Source organism: Rhinolophus hipposideros (assembly GCF_964194185.1).
Source record: "Rhinolophus hipposideros genome assembly, chromosome: 21".
NCBI classification, from domain to species: Eukaryota; Metazoa; Chordata; class Mammalia; order Chiroptera; family Rhinolophidae; genus Rhinolophus; species Rhinolophus hipposideros.
In genome coordinates this window covers 49,853,367-49,859,377 of record NC_138067.1, presented here as the reverse complement: position 1 = coordinate 49,859,377, position 6,011 = coordinate 49,853,367, and positions in this window count along the sequence as shown.

Below are 6,011 nucleotides of genomic sequence, written 5' to 3'. Positions count from 1 at the left end.
AAAAGTGCTGGGCTTCATTGCACCAGGCTAACAGCTGGAGGCTGATGGATGGTGAGGTCCAGTGCAATGCCCTACAAGCCAAGCCCAGCCTGACTTATGGCCAGCAGGACTAGCTTTAACCATGACATGACCCAGACCTTCCGCTGTCCTCCCATGGGCTACTTCACTGACACAATCAGGAGCTCCCATTGGTAGGCTGATAATGGCCTCCCAAATCCACCTACATGCGAATCTTTTCCAAAGTGGTCGTTTTGCTTTCCATTTTGCTTTCCCACCAGCAGCAAGTGGCACTTCCTTTTGCTCTGCTTCCTTGTCAGCACTTGAAATGCCCATTTTATTTTTATTTCAGTCATTTTGATAGGTGTATATTGACTGGGAAAGTAATTTTAACTTCTAAAGAGGCAGTGATTCTGGTGGTTTGTTAGTCAGCTTAAAGTAAGTTAGGCTGCAGTAATGAGTGGCAGCAACAATCTTAGTGTTTGTCAGAACAAGCTCTGTCCTCCTGGTTCATTACTGGTCTCACGGCAGAGGAAAGGACAGGTAGACCCAGGCAGAAGTAGCACCCTGCACTTCCACTCACCTTTCATTGCCACAGCAAGTCCACAACCAAGCCTAAAGTCACTGGAGCAGGAATGTGTACCAAATATTTTGTACACACATATTTGGGGGGAGAGGTACCAAATATCTTCAACCATAAACAGGTTAACTCGGTTGTTTGGCTTCATAATTCTTTTGCCTTGGCAATAATGTTTAAATTGCTAGCCCCTGATCGCACCCTGCCCCATCTCCCATCTTCCCCTTGATCACTGTTCCACTCTTAGTAGCCTCCCTGCTAGTCCTCAGACACACCAGGCATGTTCTCATCTCAGGGACTCTGCAGTCACTGTTCCTTCTGAGGGGATCCTCTTCTCTCAATACCTTTGGGCTCAGTTCCTCACCTGCCATTCACGACATGCATTACTTCAGTGAGGCCTTGTCACGTCCAGTGCAACAAGGGCAGTGAGGGAATGAGAAGGGGCGGTGTTAGGTTAAGTTTTAAGAAAGAAACAGAGACTTAATGCAGTTAAATCACAGAGGGCCAAGGGTCTCGCAGTCGTGAGACACTGGAGCTCAGAATCAGGCCGACTGGTGGCTTTTATTGATTATACAAGGAAGTAAAATAATTTTTTCCACGATCTGTGAAACTCATACATCATGTGACAAAGGTGACTGAAACCAATTATCCCAGCAGACAAGCAGCTGATGCAGAAAGTCCCATGATGGCTTAATTAAGGTATGTACCCTCCTGGTGAAAATTCTCTCATGATAAAACTTTGTTGCTGAGCTAAAGAGCGAGAGCTGATATTATCGCTCTCCTAACTTCTCTCACAATCAGATGAGAGGGAAAGCCAGTGTCAGCAGTGACTCTTCAAACGGGGAAGGGGAGACAGTGCTCCTTCCCATGTTCTCTATAATAGCTCATAATACGGTTCCACCTGTGTTAGGTTGTTTCTCCCATGAGAAATCTTACCCGTCATTGGCTGGCAAACCATCTTTTGGGGGCCAAACAGAGAGACAGAAAGCATAAGCATAAAGATGAAGCAAGGTCCCAAGAAGGCACAGTCTCCAGACTCTTCTTTCTTTAGGGAAAGGCATGAGGGGACAGTCAGCTGCTGCGTGACAACATCTCCCCTTTTTTGTTTTTGAAGCATGAGAAAAACAGACCACGCAGATTTTTCATTTACTGCCCATCGGAGGACTGCCCACTTCCGAGGACTAAATAACATAAACAGAAAACAATAACCAGAACAGCAATAGCACCTGCAAACCTTCCACCCCAAGTCTATCCATTTAGCAGGATTTAAAGTAGAAAGTCCTTCTGCAGCCGCAGAAAGTGTCTCTTCTCCAGGGAGGAGTTGAAGCTTGGCATTGGACATCTGATCAACTTCTTATTGTAATTGTATAATGTCCACAGTGAGATTAGGCATATGTCCCAGGAGATGGGCTCATACCTCAGACCACGGGGTACGAGTTTGATTATAAGAAAAAAGGGGTGACACAATAGGAAAATACATTCCAATCACTTTTTAAAGTAATCATTGTAGGGAGATTGTCCAATTGATCACCAAGGGATACAACAGTTGTTTTTAAATCAGCTAATCTAACGTTAATTTTCTGATCTATCTTAATTTGTTGATTCCAATATTTGTTAGCATTTTCATGCCATTTTTGTACAAATTCAGTGGTTTGAAAAGTCTGGTGTAAAGCAACGCCAGAAACAGCAGCTATAGTGGTTATAGCAATTATACCCATAATAGCAGCAATCAACTGTAGTTGCACAATAGCCTAGCCAACTGTTCCTCCATGTCTTTCCTTAAGGAAAGAAGAGTCTGTGAGATTATGCCTTTCTGGGACTCTGTTCCATCCTTGTGTTTACACCTTATGTCTCTGTCTGGTCCCCAAAAGATGGTTTGCAGCCAAAGACAGGTAAGATATTTCACGGGAGATACAACCTAAGCCAGGCGGAACCGAGTGGGGACCCCCAATAAGCTGCCTTAAACAAATATGGGAAAGGGCCTTGCCTCCCTTTCCCCATGCTTGGGAAAGTCTGTTGCCGGTTCTGGCTTTTCCCTAACAGCTGTCAGTTAGAAAAATAATGAGGAGAATGAAGACCAGTTATCTCTCATATCTGAGAGACTTAACACTGAGAAGATATTTACCTTAAGTAAAATATTATGGGATCTTGTACCTCGGTTGTTTAAAGACTAAGATAAATTGGCTTGGGATGTTTATATGATGAATGAGTCTCATAGACCGTGCCATAAAACACTGTGACTCCCTTGCATACTGGTCAATAAAAGCCTCCAGTTGGCTTTGTTCGGGGCTCCAGTCCTCTGAGACTGAGAGACCCCTGGCCTTCGGAGAGATTTAACAGCATCAAGTCTCTGTTTCTTTCTTAAAAACTTAACCCAACCCCCCCCCTTCTCACACCCTCACTGCCCGTGTTACGCTGGACGTGACAATCAACAATCCAATAAATCTTTTAACTCTGTAAAACCTTATGAAGCAATTGAACAATACGAACAGTGGGAGAGCCCTCCCACACTCAAGGGGCTTGAACAGGAATCTATAGACCCCTTCTTCTTTTTAAAATCATAATACTATAACTAGAGGCATTATAAATGAGAGGATCAACACAAGTATATAATTGACATTGAGAACATTTAACTAATTTAGAGGGTGGATCAACAATAAGATTTTCTACTGAAAATACAAAGGGAGTTTTAAGACAAGCCCTTAAATAAAACATTTTTGTTTTTTGAAACTGAAAATCAATTTGATTTATTCCCTTTTGGGAACTATTGCCTTTCCATACTTGAATTCTCCCGAGGCTTAGAGCCACTTTCCAGAGAGTTTTTTGAAATGGGCCTCGGATAGGTTTAATCATTCTCAATTGAGGAGGAGCAAGAGCTCTATCCCACCAGGAGATGGTGACATTGTACACTGATTTAAGCACTCTTGGATATCCTCCAAAAACCAATTCACTTAAAGGCTTATACTCAGTTCATTTTTAATTTGAACAACTATTGAGTGAGGCTCCATAAGGACCCCAATCAATTACAGTCCCATAGATGTTATTAAATATTACACGATCTTGGATTCCTCGACATTCTTCTCAATGAACATTAGATTGATTATTAACAATATCACTAGTTTGAGGACAAGGAGGAATAGGTGAAGGAAAGCTATGAGTGCTAAATTGTTGAGTTAAAAATCCTATTCCAGAAATCATAATTCTTTATATATCTTATTTTCTTTTCCTCTTGAAATAATCCAGGCATAATCTGTTAAAGGAAAACAGGGAGGATCAAGCCCAATGCAAAGAGGAGTATGTAAATATCCTAAAGATGTGTATCCAGAGAGTATAAATTCTCAGCCTTCCTCTTCAGGAAACTCTGGGCCTCTTTGATCCTCAGGTCCTGGAAGCCAGGAACTATCATTAATATAAATTAGAGGAGGATCATCATTCCATGTCACAGGTGTCAATAATGGGGGATTGGGAACATAAGCCCAATAAGTAAAATCATCAGCACTAACACTTATTGGAAGAAAACTTACAATGGAAAGAACTGCCATCATGGACACCAACATGTTGGTATCGGTTTGGGGAAGTTTTTCTTTTATTAGATTCTTTTCAACCTCCGGAGACAACTTTCTAAGTTGTCTCCAAGTAGGAAGTGCGGTAGCCCTTGACTCAGGAGCCTTAACTAAGGATGACACTGATGTGGCAGGAACAGGTCGGCCTGAAGTGCCACGTTGCTCCATATCTGGCGAGGGAGGAGGAGCCAACAGAGGTGGTGGTCAAGTGTGTTGAGGAGGAGGTATGACTCGGGATATTTCCATGTTTGGTGGTCGGTAGTTAGGTCCCATGAAGCGATACAACCACCGGTACTGGATCCCCCGTGGTGGGCTCTTCCAACGAGTGACAATCATGCTGGTTTTTGGTGCGCTGTTCATGATATGGCTTGATGCACCAATGGCATCCACAAAAGGATGTTCTTTTGGTCCTGGAGAAACACAAGCGTAACCTCGTCCCCATGTTAACAAAGTCCCTAGCTGCCATTTATTAGTCTGAATATCTTTCCATCAGATGGGCACATTCTCCAAGGCTTTAGGACTTTGGAGATTATTAAAATGTCTTTCTGCAGCTGTGTGCCCAAGCTGTGGTTCTGTGCAAGAACCAGAAGAATTCAAAAAATTTAAAGTAAACATAGCTTTGGCTAGTTGTACTTGTGGAGGATCCTTATTGTCTCCCCCTTTTTGTTTTTGAAGTTGTTTTTTGAGAGTACAATTGTGCTAATTGTGCATGTTCTACAATGGCTTGACCTTGTGGATTATAAGGAATTCCTGTGGTATGATTAATTTTCCACTGTTCACAAAATTTTGTGAACTTTATACTGGTATAAGCAGGGCCATTATCTGTTTTAATGGCTTGAGGGAGCCCCATAATTGAAAATCAGATAAGCAAATGATGGCAGGAATGTGAGGCAGTTTCTCCGGTTTGTGCTGTGGCAATGAGCTAGCTGGAGGCAGTGTCCACAGTAACATGGACAAAAGACATTTGCCCAAAAGAGGGGACGTGAGTCACATCCATTTGCCAGATAGCGTTAGGAACTAGACCCCGAGGATTGACCGCTTCAGGGTGTTCTTGTGAAGCATTAAAGATATGACAAGTCGGGCAAGTTTGAACTATATGTCTGGCCTGTTTATAAGTAAGCGGAAAACGAGCCCGGAGGCCAGCAGCATTTACATGAGTTAAAGGATGGAAGTTGGTTGCCTCGGTAACAAGGACATTAGCTACTAATGAATCAGCAACAGCATTGCCACGCGTCAATGGTCCCGGTAAAGAGGTATGAGCATGGATATGTGTAATGAAAAATGGATGTTGACGATTTTTTACAATCTGTTGGATTTGATTAAAAAGAAACTGAAGAGACGGGTTTGAGCTATAAGACAGAGAAGCCGTCTCAATATTTTGTACAGTATGGATAACATAAGCAGAATCAGAGACAATGTTTAAAAGTTCATTATAATCTTGTAAAGCAGTTAAAACAGCTACTAACTCTGCTGTTTGTTCAGAGGTACAATTAGTTTGAATGACTTGTTGATTTGTCTCACTTACAATCGCTGTTCTGTAATTACTAGATCCATCAGTAAAAACTATGAGACCTTGTGAAATAGGGGTTGAGCTTAGCTTTTTGGGTAAAATCCAATTAGTTTTTAAAAGAAATTGGAACAATTTATTTTTTGGATAATGATTATCAATTATTTAAAAATATCCACAAATAGTGGTCTGTCATACTTCAGAATGGGTATTTAAATGAATAATCTGTTGTTTTTTAAATGGAACTACTATTTTACTTGGTTCTATTCATTTAAATGAAGAACTCTAGTATGAGCTCACGAAAACAAGTTTTGAAATTAACTCCAAATAGGTCGGGAGTGTCTGAACGAAATTGTTAGGTAAAAAC